At 38.7% G+C, this 12,917-nt stretch overlaps 1 protein-coding gene and 1 long non-coding RNA gene across 6 annotated transcripts in view; one reads left to right on the forward strand and one right to left on the reverse strand.

Moving 5' to 3' along the window:
• The window catches only part of LOC137290439 (uncharacterized), a 155,422-nt gene that overhangs the window by 76,700 nt on the left and 65,805 nt on the right, over positions 1 to 12,917 (reverse strand). The gene's annotated exons all lie outside the window — the stretch shown is intronic.
• The window catches only part of LOC137290394 (uncharacterized), a 376,153-nt gene that overhangs the window by 69,250 nt on the left and 293,986 nt on the right, over positions 1 to 12,917 (forward strand). For all 4 annotated transcript variants that reach the window (XR_010957209.1, XR_010957207.1, XR_010957213.1 and 1 more), the window contains exon 3: positions 9,125 to 9,214. The gene's annotated coding sequence lies outside the window, so the exon portion shown is untranslated. The remainder of the gene's footprint in view (positions 1 to 9,124; positions 9,215 to 12,917) is intronic.

The raw sequence follows: 12,917 nt of genomic DNA on the forward strand, positions 1-12,917 counted from the left end.
TATCAAAAGTATCCGTACGAATCCTACCTGTATGAACTGAGAGGCGCTAAGGATAGTGAAATCACCAAATGTAACTGTAAGGTCAAAAGGTAAAGACAAATCTTCAACTGTAACCTTGAGAAGCAACCTTTAAAGATAACATCAGTTGCAACTCGAAGATGTCACTTTAAGTCTGAGATGCCACCTGAGATCACCACCTGTAACACTAAGATACCACCTTTAATGATATCATCGACTGAAAGTGTAAGACGCCACCATTCATGATATTATGAACTATAATTGCAAGCTGTCACCTTTGAAAATATCATCGACTGTAACTGTAAGACGCCACCTTAGTGATATTATCAAATATAACTGTAAGACGCCACCTTAATGGCATCATCAACTATAACTGTAAGACGCCACCTTAATGATATCATCAACTATAACTGTGAGACGCCAACTTAATGATATCATCAACTATAACTGTAAAACGCCACCTTAATGATATACTGTGAGACGCCACCTTAGTGATATCATCAACTATAACTGTAAGACGCCAACTTAATGATATCATCAACTATAACTGTAAAACGCCACCTTAATGATATCATCAACTATAACTGTAAGACGCCACCTTAATCATATCATCAACTATAACTGTGAGACGCCACCTTAATGATATAATCAACTATAACTGTGAGACGCCAACTTAATGATATCATCAACTATAACTGTAAGACGCCACCTTAATGATATACTGTGAGACACCACCTTAGTGATGTCATCAACTGTAACTGTAAGACGCCACCTTAATGATATCATCAACTATAACTGTGAGACGCCACCTTAATGATATCATGAACTATAACTGTGAGACGCCACCTTAGTGATATCATCAACTATAACTGTGAGACGCCACCTTAGTGATATCATCAACTATAACTGTGAGACGCCACTTTAGTGATATTATCAACTATAACTGTAAGACGTCACCTTAATGGTATCATCAACTATAACTGTGAGACGCCACCTTAATGATATCATCAACTATAACTGTGAGACGCCACCTTAATGATATACTGTGAGACACCACCTTAGTGATGTCATCAACTGTAACTGTAAGACGCCACCTTAATGATATCATCAACTATAACTGTGAGACGCCACCTTAATGATATCATCAACTATAACTGTGAGACGCCACCTTAGTGATATCATCAACTATAGCTGTGAGACGCCACCTTAATGATATCATCAACTATAACTGTAAGACGCCACCTTAATCATATCATCAACTATGACTGTGAGACGCCACTTTAGTGATATTATCAACTATAACTGTAAGACGTCACCTTAATGGTATCATCAACTATAACTGTGAGACGCCACCTTAATGATATCATCAACTATAACTGTAAGACGCCACCTTAATGATATCATCAACTATAACTGTGAGACGCCACCTTAGTGATATCACAAACTGTAACTGTAAGACGCCACTTTGATGATATCATTAGATATAACTGTGAGACGCAGTCTTAATGATCTCTTCAACTATAACTGTAAGACACCACCTTTAATGGTATCATGAACTGTAACTGTGAGACGCCACCGTAATGATATCATCAACTATAACTGTGAGACGCCACCTTAGTGATATCATCAACTATAACTGTGAGACGCCACCGTAATGATATCATCAACTGTAACTGTAAGAAGTCAACGTTAATGATATCACCAGTTGTACCTGTAACATGCCACCTTTAATGTTATCAACAACTTTAACTCAAAGATGCCACCTTTAAAGATATCACCAAATGTAACTGCAAGATGTCACCTTTGATAATGTCAAGTACACAAGACGTCAGACCGCCATGATGATAAAAGGGGTCAAAGGTCATTATGTGAAAACTGATTAAAGATAAAATGTATAACCATGCACCTAGTCTTCCTTATGGCCACTGTGAGTCTTTTATAACCTCATGTCACATAACTGTAACGCTAGATCTGACAGCTGTAAAATCAGTTAATCGATAAAAAGCGAGACACGTTCAAATTAACGATATCTATCTCTCTCTCTCTCTCTCTCTATATATATACATATATATATATATATATATATATATATATATATATACGAGTATATACGAGTCTTTAAGAGCAAAAGGTGACGTACGAAAGTAACCTTTTGCGTTAAACGCACGGAAGGAACCGATGTGTTCAGAATCGACAAAAATGTCAGAGTTCGTCATTTACCGAAGGAATATATTTAATGTTCTGTCAAACTCAGACGTTAAGCACAAACAACACAAAATGTATCATTTAAAGAATATTAGAAAGGATGTGCAACTGGATCCTCCATGCAGCAGTACTATTAGAAAAGGTCTTTTAGCAACCCATGCTTGTCGTAAGATGAATCTTACGGAATGGGGTGGTCAGGCTCGCTGACGTAGCTGATACATGTCATTGTATCTCAGTCTGGTCCGAATTCAATTATTTACAGACTGCCACCATAGATATAGCTGGAATATTGCTGGGTGTGGTGTTCATTCATACAATAATCAACGAAAGAATGTATATCAATTGCTGAAAAATATCGATTAATTTGATATATAAAGTTATTTGATGAGATATTAACCAGCCTGTCCCATCCATGAAATTGGATTATCTGTATATAGAAGTGAAAGTTTTACTTACACACTTCTACACAAATATTCTTTCCTTTTCGTACCTACACCATTTTACAACATACATCGATACGAATATTCTTTCCTCTTTGTACACTTTTTACCCAAACACGCCGATACAAATATTCTTTCCTCTCCGTACCTCCATCTTTTTACCCATACACCTCGATACGAATATTCTTTCCTCTTTGTACCTCCATCTTTTTACCCATACACCTCGATACGAATATTCTTTTATCTTTGTACCTCCATCTTTTTACCCATACACCTCGATACAAATATTCTTTCCTCTTTGTACCTCCATCTTTTTACCCATACACCTCGATACGAATATTCTTTCCTCTTTGTACCTCCATCTTTTTACCCATACACCTCGATACGAATATTCTTTCATCTTTGTACCTCCATCTTTTTACCCATACACCTCGATACAAATATTCTTTTATCTTTGTACCTCCATCTTTTTACCCATACACCTCGATACGAATATTCTTTCCTCTTTGTACCTCCATCTTTTTACCCATACACCTCGATACAAATATTCTTTCCTCTTTGTACCCCCATCTTTTTACCCATACACCTCGATACGAATATTCTTTCCTCTTTGTACCTCCATCTTTTTACCCATACACCTCGATACAAATATTCTTTCCTCTTTGTACCTCCATCTTTTTACCCATACACCTCGATACGAATATTCTTTCCTCTTTGTACCTCCATCTTTTTACCCATACACCTCGATACGAATATTCTTTCATCTTTGTACCTCCATCTTTTTACCCATACACCTCGATACGAATATTCTTTCATCTTTGTACCTCCATCGTTTTACCCATACACCTCGATACGAATATTCTTTCCTCTTTGTACCCCCATCTTTTTACCCATACACCTCGATACGAATATTCTTTCCTCTTCGTACACCTTTTACCCAAACACGCCGATACAAATATTCTTTCCTCTTTGTACCTATACCTTTTGCCCCCAAACCGTTGCAATTATTTTTTTCTCGTCGTACCTCCATATTTGTAACCATACACATAGATACGAATATTCTTTCCTCTTCCTACCTAGACCAATTTACCAACAAATATCAATACAAATATCCATTCTTCTTCGTACCTACGCCATTTTACCAACACACATCGATACGAATATTCTTGTATCTTGAGACTTGGATTTACATTCTGGAATCTGCGTGCTGTGCACAAATGCTATGTTAATTGGCATTTAAATACTGATTTAAATAAAGGAAAGAGAACGAATAGTAAATGTTTGATTGACATCAATTGTAGACATACTTTTATTTTGGTTTTTATGGAAGCTTATATTAGCAACCGAGATTGTTAATAGATGTACCTTGGAAGGGGTTTTGCCCAGTGAAGAAGTGTGTACGTCCCTGATCATTCACAGTAAAGTCGAACTTACCAGATTTTTTTAAACCTTAGTATTTTGTTATTTTAAATTATGGCTAAATTTGACTGCAATCGTAAGTGACAGAAGGGATGACATATATCCAGCTAGTGTTCATGCAGATTTCCCTTCAGTCGCTGGCGATCTATAGCCCGTTTTTCAGATTTTGTTAATAAACAGTCCACTGCATGTGCTCTCAGACTAGTCCCATGCAATGCATTATTTTGACTTATACCATATCTTCTCGAATTATTTCATGTGAACAGTGAACAAATGACTCAGTATATGTGATTCATAAGCAGATGATGTGTCATCGAATCGTACGGTGACAGTCACTGGATTGTCTGGTTCAGACCCGATTTGTTTATAAACAACATCATACAGCTCTATAACGTTGACACAGATATCTGCTTATGAAAGAGCCACAATTGTGCAATCGACTGTGCGTTTGACAGAGATTTCTTATGGATGTGGAAAAGGTTTTGCTTCTTGCTTAAATTAAAGGTGATTATCTAGTTGTTACACTGTCCTTGAACAACAGGATATTATTATTGTAGATGTATTTCATATACCTGTTTTTGGCAGATTGACAATGACGTATTGATTATGTTACAGTATGACTGAAATACTGAAATACTGAATACTTGCTCACACACTCACTCATCTACAACTCACACTGACAGTAAGAGTTAAATCAAGGTCTACATATTCATATCAGTCCATACTTAAAAAGTAGCAATTTTTCTTCCGATAGGCGTCTAAGTGTACTCCACCGGTTGATGTGGGGTGGATGAAATAGTATTGAAGGGTGAATTCTGCACCTTGAACAGATAACAGAACGAATTACAAATTTTCCATGCTGAATATGACTACACCTCCATGGAGCATATGTCTTCAGGCGCTACAATCACGAGGTATTGTATATTGATGAAACAAAACTGCAGCGCTGCTATGAAGAATCTCAAACTGGAAAGCTAATCCAACAGTCAACAGGCTAACCCAACTTGTGAACGAGGCCCCTTATTTGTTAAGAACTGGGCAGTCGAGATCCAGGCGGGAAGGGAGCTCCACGAAGATGTTTCAAGATCAGGAATACCTACAGCTGCTGCTTTCAAGGAAAATGTTGATAAAAGACGTGGTATGATTATGGATGATCGGATACTCCCCACACGTCATGTAACCAATGCTGTCGTGACTGAGATGAGAACATCCTGAAGGACGAACTCGAATTTAGGGGCTCTCGCTTAGATCCAAGGTTTCCATCTGCAGGTTCTTCATCTTTGAAGGCTCGTGGTTAACACGTTCACGCCGAAGAACGGATTTGATTCCCCACATGGGTACAATATCTGAGGCCCGTTTCTAGTGTCCACGCCGTGATATTGATGGAATGTTGTAAAGTGGTGTAAACAATAATCGCTCACTCATCTTTGGTGGGAACGTACAATGTTTTGAAACAGATGCCGTTGAGCATTCTGCCACCGTGTGTGCTCGCAAGTATGTATCAGAGACAAATGAGCAGGTGAAGCAATGAAACCTTTAACATCAGATGAAGGATCACAGTTTGATCCATCTGTTGGTTGCTTCGTTTACCTGTGATTCCAAATCAAAGACTACTGGCGGACTTTCCAAGACAAATGCTTAGTGTCTGAAGACATATATTTCTAAAATATATAACGTGTGAATGTGTCTGTGTCTATGAGTGTGTCTTTGTGTGTGTCTGTGTCTATGTGGCGCGTGCGTGTGTGTATATGTGTGTCTGTGTCTATGTGTGTGGCAGTGTGTGCTTTCAGTCATATCTAAACTGAAATAATCATTCTATATATGAGTTATGTGTTATGGTGTCCGTCTGTCTAGAAGACTGAAATATCGACGTACATGCAATCATATATGATCATTGAGCAAACCAGAATGACCGTACCAACATATCAACTGAAGTCTTGTTTGGAAGAAAGAGCCAGGTTGTAAATATATTCCAAGAGAACACGTAGATAACACACAATAACTCGAGGTATGGATGTTATCTGTCCCTTAAGAACACTGCCTATTTCCGTTTTTTTATTTTGACTGCTCAAGGTTGATAGCTGTACGACGTCTACTTAAGGCCACGCCGGATCTGATAATACCGAGGTCAAAGTCAAGGTCAGAATACGGGAACTTACAACCAGTGGTATCATAAGCACCCGTGCATATATGTTTCCAATAGGAACATGTACGTCCAGACAGATAATCATTCAATTACACGGATAAATTATTGAAGTCATAAAACTACCAACCGGGTAGCACAAGGACAAGGAATTCAAGCTCAAATAACACTAAAACTACCTCTGATTTTGACCACTTTTTCAAAGGTAACAGAAGAATGATAGCAGTTGTAGTCAAACATGATAATTACGATGCTATGTCCAAAGAACATTTACGCTATTATATACTGATTTACTTATTTACTGACTTAACTCCATAGTAATTGATCATGAGTGAGTATGGCTTTCCACCGCTTTTAGCAATATTCCATCAATATCACGGCGTGGGACACCAAAAATGGGCTTTACACATAGTACACATTTGTCGAGTCGAACCTGGATCTTCTGCGTGACAAGAGAACGCTTTAGACACGGGGCTACCCAGCCGCCCCTAAAACTGCGCAAGTAGCAGCTGCTCGGATATATGATGGGCTCCATTTCGCGAGGACATGATTTCATCGCTGATTTTCAGTGATCCCCGCAAAACATCTTCATCGTTATTTTACCTTTTACGCCAAATTAAATGTGTCGGCAGAAAATTGCGACTGTTAAGTTAAAAGCTTTGAAGTTTCAATTTACATGGAATCACATGAATTCTTAGAATTTCTCCTGTACAAATCTTAACTTTCAGTCACATCAATAGCTTATCGGAGATATTAATCCGTTCGCATGGTTACAAGTTTCAGGGATATATCACTGACGTATTTATTCACACCGCCGTCGGTGTTGAGGTGTTCCTCTAGAACAGCCATATTAAATCCACCTTAGCTGTAAGGTCAAGGTGACGTTTTACCTTTGTAGTACCGTATGATGTATATACTTGGAGTTGATAGCAAATCGAAAGTTAGATTATGATCACAGCAAATGAGGGAAGTGTCCTTACAAATAGGCTGTGATTATCTTTCATTGTGGGTATTGTGTCCAAACAATCTGTCCTATACGTCATGGCAAGTTTTGTGTGTACAACCTATTGCATTACTGCAGTGACGTGTAGACTGATTTTATTTCTAAAGCAGAGATGCTTTGAATGAACGTGTTTCAGTTAATAGTGAGTGAGTATGGTTTGATCCGCTTTTAGCAATATTCCAGCAATATCACTGCGGGGGACACCAGAAATGGGCTTCATATATTGTATCCATGTGAAGAATTGAACCCGAATCTTCAGCGTGACGAGCGAACGCTTAAACCACTAAGCCGCCCCGGTTCAGTTAATATGGAGGATAGGGATGACTATGCGCCGAGTTCATACTTTGAGTGAGTGTGTGAATGAGTGTACGGATGAGTGAGTGAGTGGATGTCCATCCCCTACCCTCTGCTCTCCGCTCACTCCTTCCCAGTTTTTTATTGATTATTTAAGTACCGTTGACCAATCGAATCTGATATCGCCATACAAGATGCATTTGCCGAACTGAGTCACTGATTTATCTCAGGGATATCAATGCAGAGACTTTCCGCGAAGTAAAATCGCGATCGAGAACTGTTAACCAAAGTATGGTGAACCTGAAAGCCCAGAAACGAAGAAGTTAGCGTCAGTGACCGGAAAGGTGCAATAGTCCCAGACGTAAAACCCACAAACGACAGTATAGAGAAAAGAAAATAGGAGAAATTATGGGGAACATGAGACATCTCTTGACGGGTTCATTTCATTGTACGCTTGAAACTAACACGTGTTTACACTTGACCATTCAACAGAGTTCATACGAATGAAAAGATGAGCGTACTGTGCCCCATCGGTGGTCCACGTCACAAATACACGCTGCGGCAAATCAGTTTGCAAGGGAATTTATGATTCAAGTGAAAATAGGGAATAATATGTGACATCAGTTTATCTCCGATTCGTCAAATTTAAAAATATTCTTCATATAGCAGTCATAAAATCTTTAACAGGGCATTCTCCCCTGCACATTGAATATCCGGGATAGAATCGGTATTCACCAAACCATGTTTGTAGTATATGATGAAAAAACGGGATCGGGTGGTCAGCATCGTCTTGCGTAGGTGCTCATGCGGTTGATCACTGGATCCTCAGGTCAAGACACGATTATATGTTATTTACCGATCGGATAGCTGATCGCACACAGATCATGTAGCTGTAATATAGCTGATCCCACACAGATCATGTAGCTGTAATATAGCTGAGAGCCGCGCTAATCAACAAACCAACCAACTAGCATATCAAAGTTGCTTTCTCTCTATCCCCCCCCGCCCCCCCTCTCTCAATCTCCCCCTCTTTCTCTCTATATCCAGTTTTTTATTGATTACCGTCGTCCAGTCGAATCTGATATCCCCATACCAGAAGCATTTGCCTGAGTCACTGATTCATACCAGGAATATCAATGCAGTCGCTTTCCGCGAAGTAAAATCGCGATCGCAAACTATTAACCAAAATATGGTCGAATGGAAGTGTACAACAGTCAAGTGACGTGGGCGCACCCCAAACCTATAACTGGAATGCGTGTTGTTTAAAGCCGCCATGACCAGCGCCTGCAAGACGGGTCGAAAACATGAAGGAAAGGAGCGTGGAAACTGCCCTTAAAACATTTGTAATTCAAACCACCGGATCCTGGTTCCACTACAGGAGGCAACGAATAAAAACAGCGACTGTGGTTTCCTACTCTGAAATGAGGCAAATCTGTGGAGCATGAGAAACGGAAAACAAATTGCGACTGCTGTTGTTTCCTCTAACTGATATTAGAAAAAGAGGCAATTCTACAATAATGTAGAACAGCAGAAACAAACAGATATAGCGACTTTGCTTGTTTTTTCTATCTTCTATACTAATATACCCGGATTTTGTTTCAGGAGGGGGAAACAAACAGCATAGACGGGGAAGATGAAGGAGATGAAGACTGAGCGAGAGATTGGTCGAATTCACAAGTAACAATTACCGAAGTATGTTTGTTTGTCTTTTTTGTGTATTCCAGCTGTACATACTGTAAATACTAATGATTGATATCATGAACATGCACTCATTGGAGGGAATAACACGCATTCTGTCCCCGGGCAGTATGTATTTATCCGGAATTTATACGGATGGATACAGTATTATTCTTTCCAATTCATATGGATGGGCACAGTATTATTCGTCTGGAATTCATACGGATAGGCACAATGCTCTTCATCCGGAATTCATACAGATGAGCACTGTACTATTCATCCGAAATTCATACAGATGGGCACAATATTGTTCATCCTTATTTCATACGGATTGGCACAGTATTGTTCATCCGAAATTCATACTGATGAACACAGTTTTATTCAGTCGAAATTCATACGGGTGGGCGCCGAAATATTCATCCGGAATTCATATGAATAGGCACAGTATTATTCATCTGGAACTCATACGGGTGGGCACAGTACTATTTCTCCGTAATTCATACGGATTGGCACAGTACTATTTCTCCGTAATTCATACGGATTGGCACAGTACTATTCATCATTACAATGAAGCATCCAGTAGTTATTTTCAGTTAGGTACACGCACATTTGTGTCTGACTTCGAGTTATCCGAAGTTCGCCGCAACCGCAAAATTAAGACTGTGTTAGGAAAACACAGGGATCAAAGGTTTTCCTCGAGACAACTGTCAGATCGACACATCGTTGTGTGATTACTGGATAGTTTGGCCGTTCTGTTCCCGTGCACCTAATAGAGTCAATTCGGTTTCAACATATCAGGTATCGAATATGTGAGTTTCTTTTGATTGCCCGGCTTTATTAAGAGTTTTAGCAAATCAACATGTTATGTCAGACGTCAGTTACGTATTTTATGGCAACTATTTCAGAGTTATCGCCATTGGACTAGAAGGCCCTTCAGTAACCATAATATTACCATTGGTCTGTCTAACAGTCCCAGAACAATATAATGTTTACTAAATCACTGTCTTCCCTGCAACAATAAGAGCCTTAATGAAGCAAGTCTAGATTCCGCTGGTCACCCTGGGGTTCTTTTTCAGTTATTTCTTTTAAATTTTAAATTTATTTTTTACAATAAACCTTATATATGTTCAGAGACTAAGAATTAGTCTAGTCATTACAAGTACTATCAGAGGTACAGGATGCCAAAAACATAACTGGTTAATCTAGTCAAAGAGCATAACTGGTTCGATACATCATCAAAAAAGTACGTACTGCTTGATAATACATCAAATAACTGTGTATAATCACTATAAGTAACTGTATGATTCAAGTTATGTTTTAACGCCAGAAGTAACTTCAGAATTACATCATTAAAAGAGACTTATAATTCAAGAACCGTTAAATCGTCAGCAGTAACTGCATAATTCAAGTTATGTTTTATCGCCCAAAGTAACTGTGTATAATCACTATAAGTAACTGTATGATTCAAGTTATGTTTTAACGCCAGAGGTAACTTCAGAATCACATCATTAAAAGTAACTAATAATTCAAGAACCGTTAAATCGTCAGACGCAACAGCACATAATTCAAGTTCTCTTTTAGTGTCAGGAGTAACTGTGTATAAATACGTTACTAGAAATAACAAATAATTTAAGAACCGTTTAATCGTTAGAAGTAACTGTATAATTTAAGTTTTGTTTTATCGTCAGATGTAACTGTGTATGATTACGTACCTGAAAGTAACTGTGCCGTTCAAGTAACCTTAGAGTCAAATGTAACTGAGGTAACCATATGAAATGTTCTCTTTTTTAATTATGTTCAAAAGGCAGTTTTGCAACACTAGACGAGTCACGTTACAGGAGTAGCTGTATGTCGTAATAGTGATGTTACATCTACTGAATTAGCTGAATATCATTAATAGTAGCCTAGTGGTTAAAGCGTTCGCTTGTCTCGCTGATGACCTAAGTTCGATTCCCCACAATGGCGTGAAACCCACGGTGTCCTCCGCCGTGATGTTGATGGAATATTGGTGTAAATGACGTACAAATAAACTCCTATCATCGGATGTACCTGTTTTAAAGCCATGTTTCATCATCGGATATCACTGAGTGGCACAAGAAATAGCTGTTTATTCTTTACGTAACGCCAAATCCTCGGAGATTACGTTAAGTATAAATCATTAAAACGCTAAGACATGATGGAGCGTTCTGGTGGTATCGAATCATTTCGGTTCCAGGATATATGATATATAGATATGTCTTGATATATAGACACGAGGACGTAGCTTTTTTCTTCGTTTAAAAGACAACGTACCTTTAGAGGCACTGTAATGACAGAACCATATTTCAGCACTGCTTAATGACGGTTGTTTCTCTAACAAACAACGCATTAAAAAATGGTTTTACATAATTAACTATGCATGGCATCACGACGTACGCTATTTATTGTGTGGTGACGTTAAGGGAAATGACAAAAATCAATTTGGGTAAAAAAAACCCAAAATATTATTCATCTGTGTGTCTGTTGGTTCCTTATCTATTAGAGGCGTCGGAGTAGCAGAAGGCACGGGTTCGATTCCCCAGATGGTCACAATGTGTAAGCCCAGTTCTGGTGCCTCCGACGTCATATTACTGGAAAATTGCTAAAGGCGGCGTAAACCCTAACTCACTCACTCACTCATTCCTTATCGAAACATTATTTAACTATTGACACAAGTCGAAGTACTTCGACACACCGAACAACAAACGTTACAAAGTATTCATCATCTCTGTTACGTTACCGTTGTAGCACCCACTTTTAGTATTTCTATGTATGTCCTTAAAGCGGTGGCCTAATGGTTCAAGTCTTCGATCGTCACGCCGAAGATCCGGGTTCGATTCCCACATGGATACGTCAAGTCCATTACTGGTGCTCCGCACATTTAAATTGCTGAAATGTTGCTAAATGCGGCGAAAACCCACATTCATTCCCCCTGAAAACGAGATGGCATTGTCAGAAAAATACAATTTCATGTACCTGGTTATTACTGATTGCAAAAACTCGACATTAACAGTATTTCAAGCAACCAATAATACAAAATGATCCATATATTATTGCAAACATAAATGTCGAGAAAAGTACAACTTCGATTTGAAAATTCAAACAGCCTGATACCGTCGTATAAAATAATACCTGCACGTTACATATAACCGAGTGCATGCCGTAGAATGTTTAAATATATACATATATATGTCAAATTGAACTATTACTGTGACTCATATATTTAGACAGAAAAGCTAAAACAGAGCACCTGGTGCTCTTCAACAAACCACATCCTGCAAAAAGCATTTGAACAAAAAAATCATCAATTGAAAAACAGATTACTTATTTCAATACAACTTTGCAAACTTTAGTCATACAGATCATAAGGTAAGACGGTTAAATTGAACAAAATGTGTCAGTGCCTTTGCATGTTTGGCAGAAAAGAATATTGCAATACAGTATTGCACCCATGATTATTCCAGCTGTATAATCGAGACTGGATCAGACAATCCGGAGATGGATGTCATGGGCACCGATCTCTGCAACTGGGAGACGTTGACATTGTGACAACTAGTCAGCGAACCTGGGCCCTTATTCTCGAAGCGTTCGTAGCCCTAAGAATTCTTAACTTTGATCGTGGCCAGTGTGTTAAGAATGGGCTTAAGAAGTTCGTAGGGCTACAAACGTTTCGAGAATAGCTAGCCAGACTACGCAATCC

The sequence above is a fragment of the Haliotis asinina genome, chromosome 1, assembly GCF_037392515.1.
Source record: "Haliotis asinina isolate JCU_RB_2024 chromosome 1, JCU_Hal_asi_v2, whole genome shotgun sequence".
Taxonomy (NCBI): Eukaryota; Metazoa; Mollusca; class Gastropoda; order Lepetellida; family Haliotidae; genus Haliotis; species Haliotis asinina.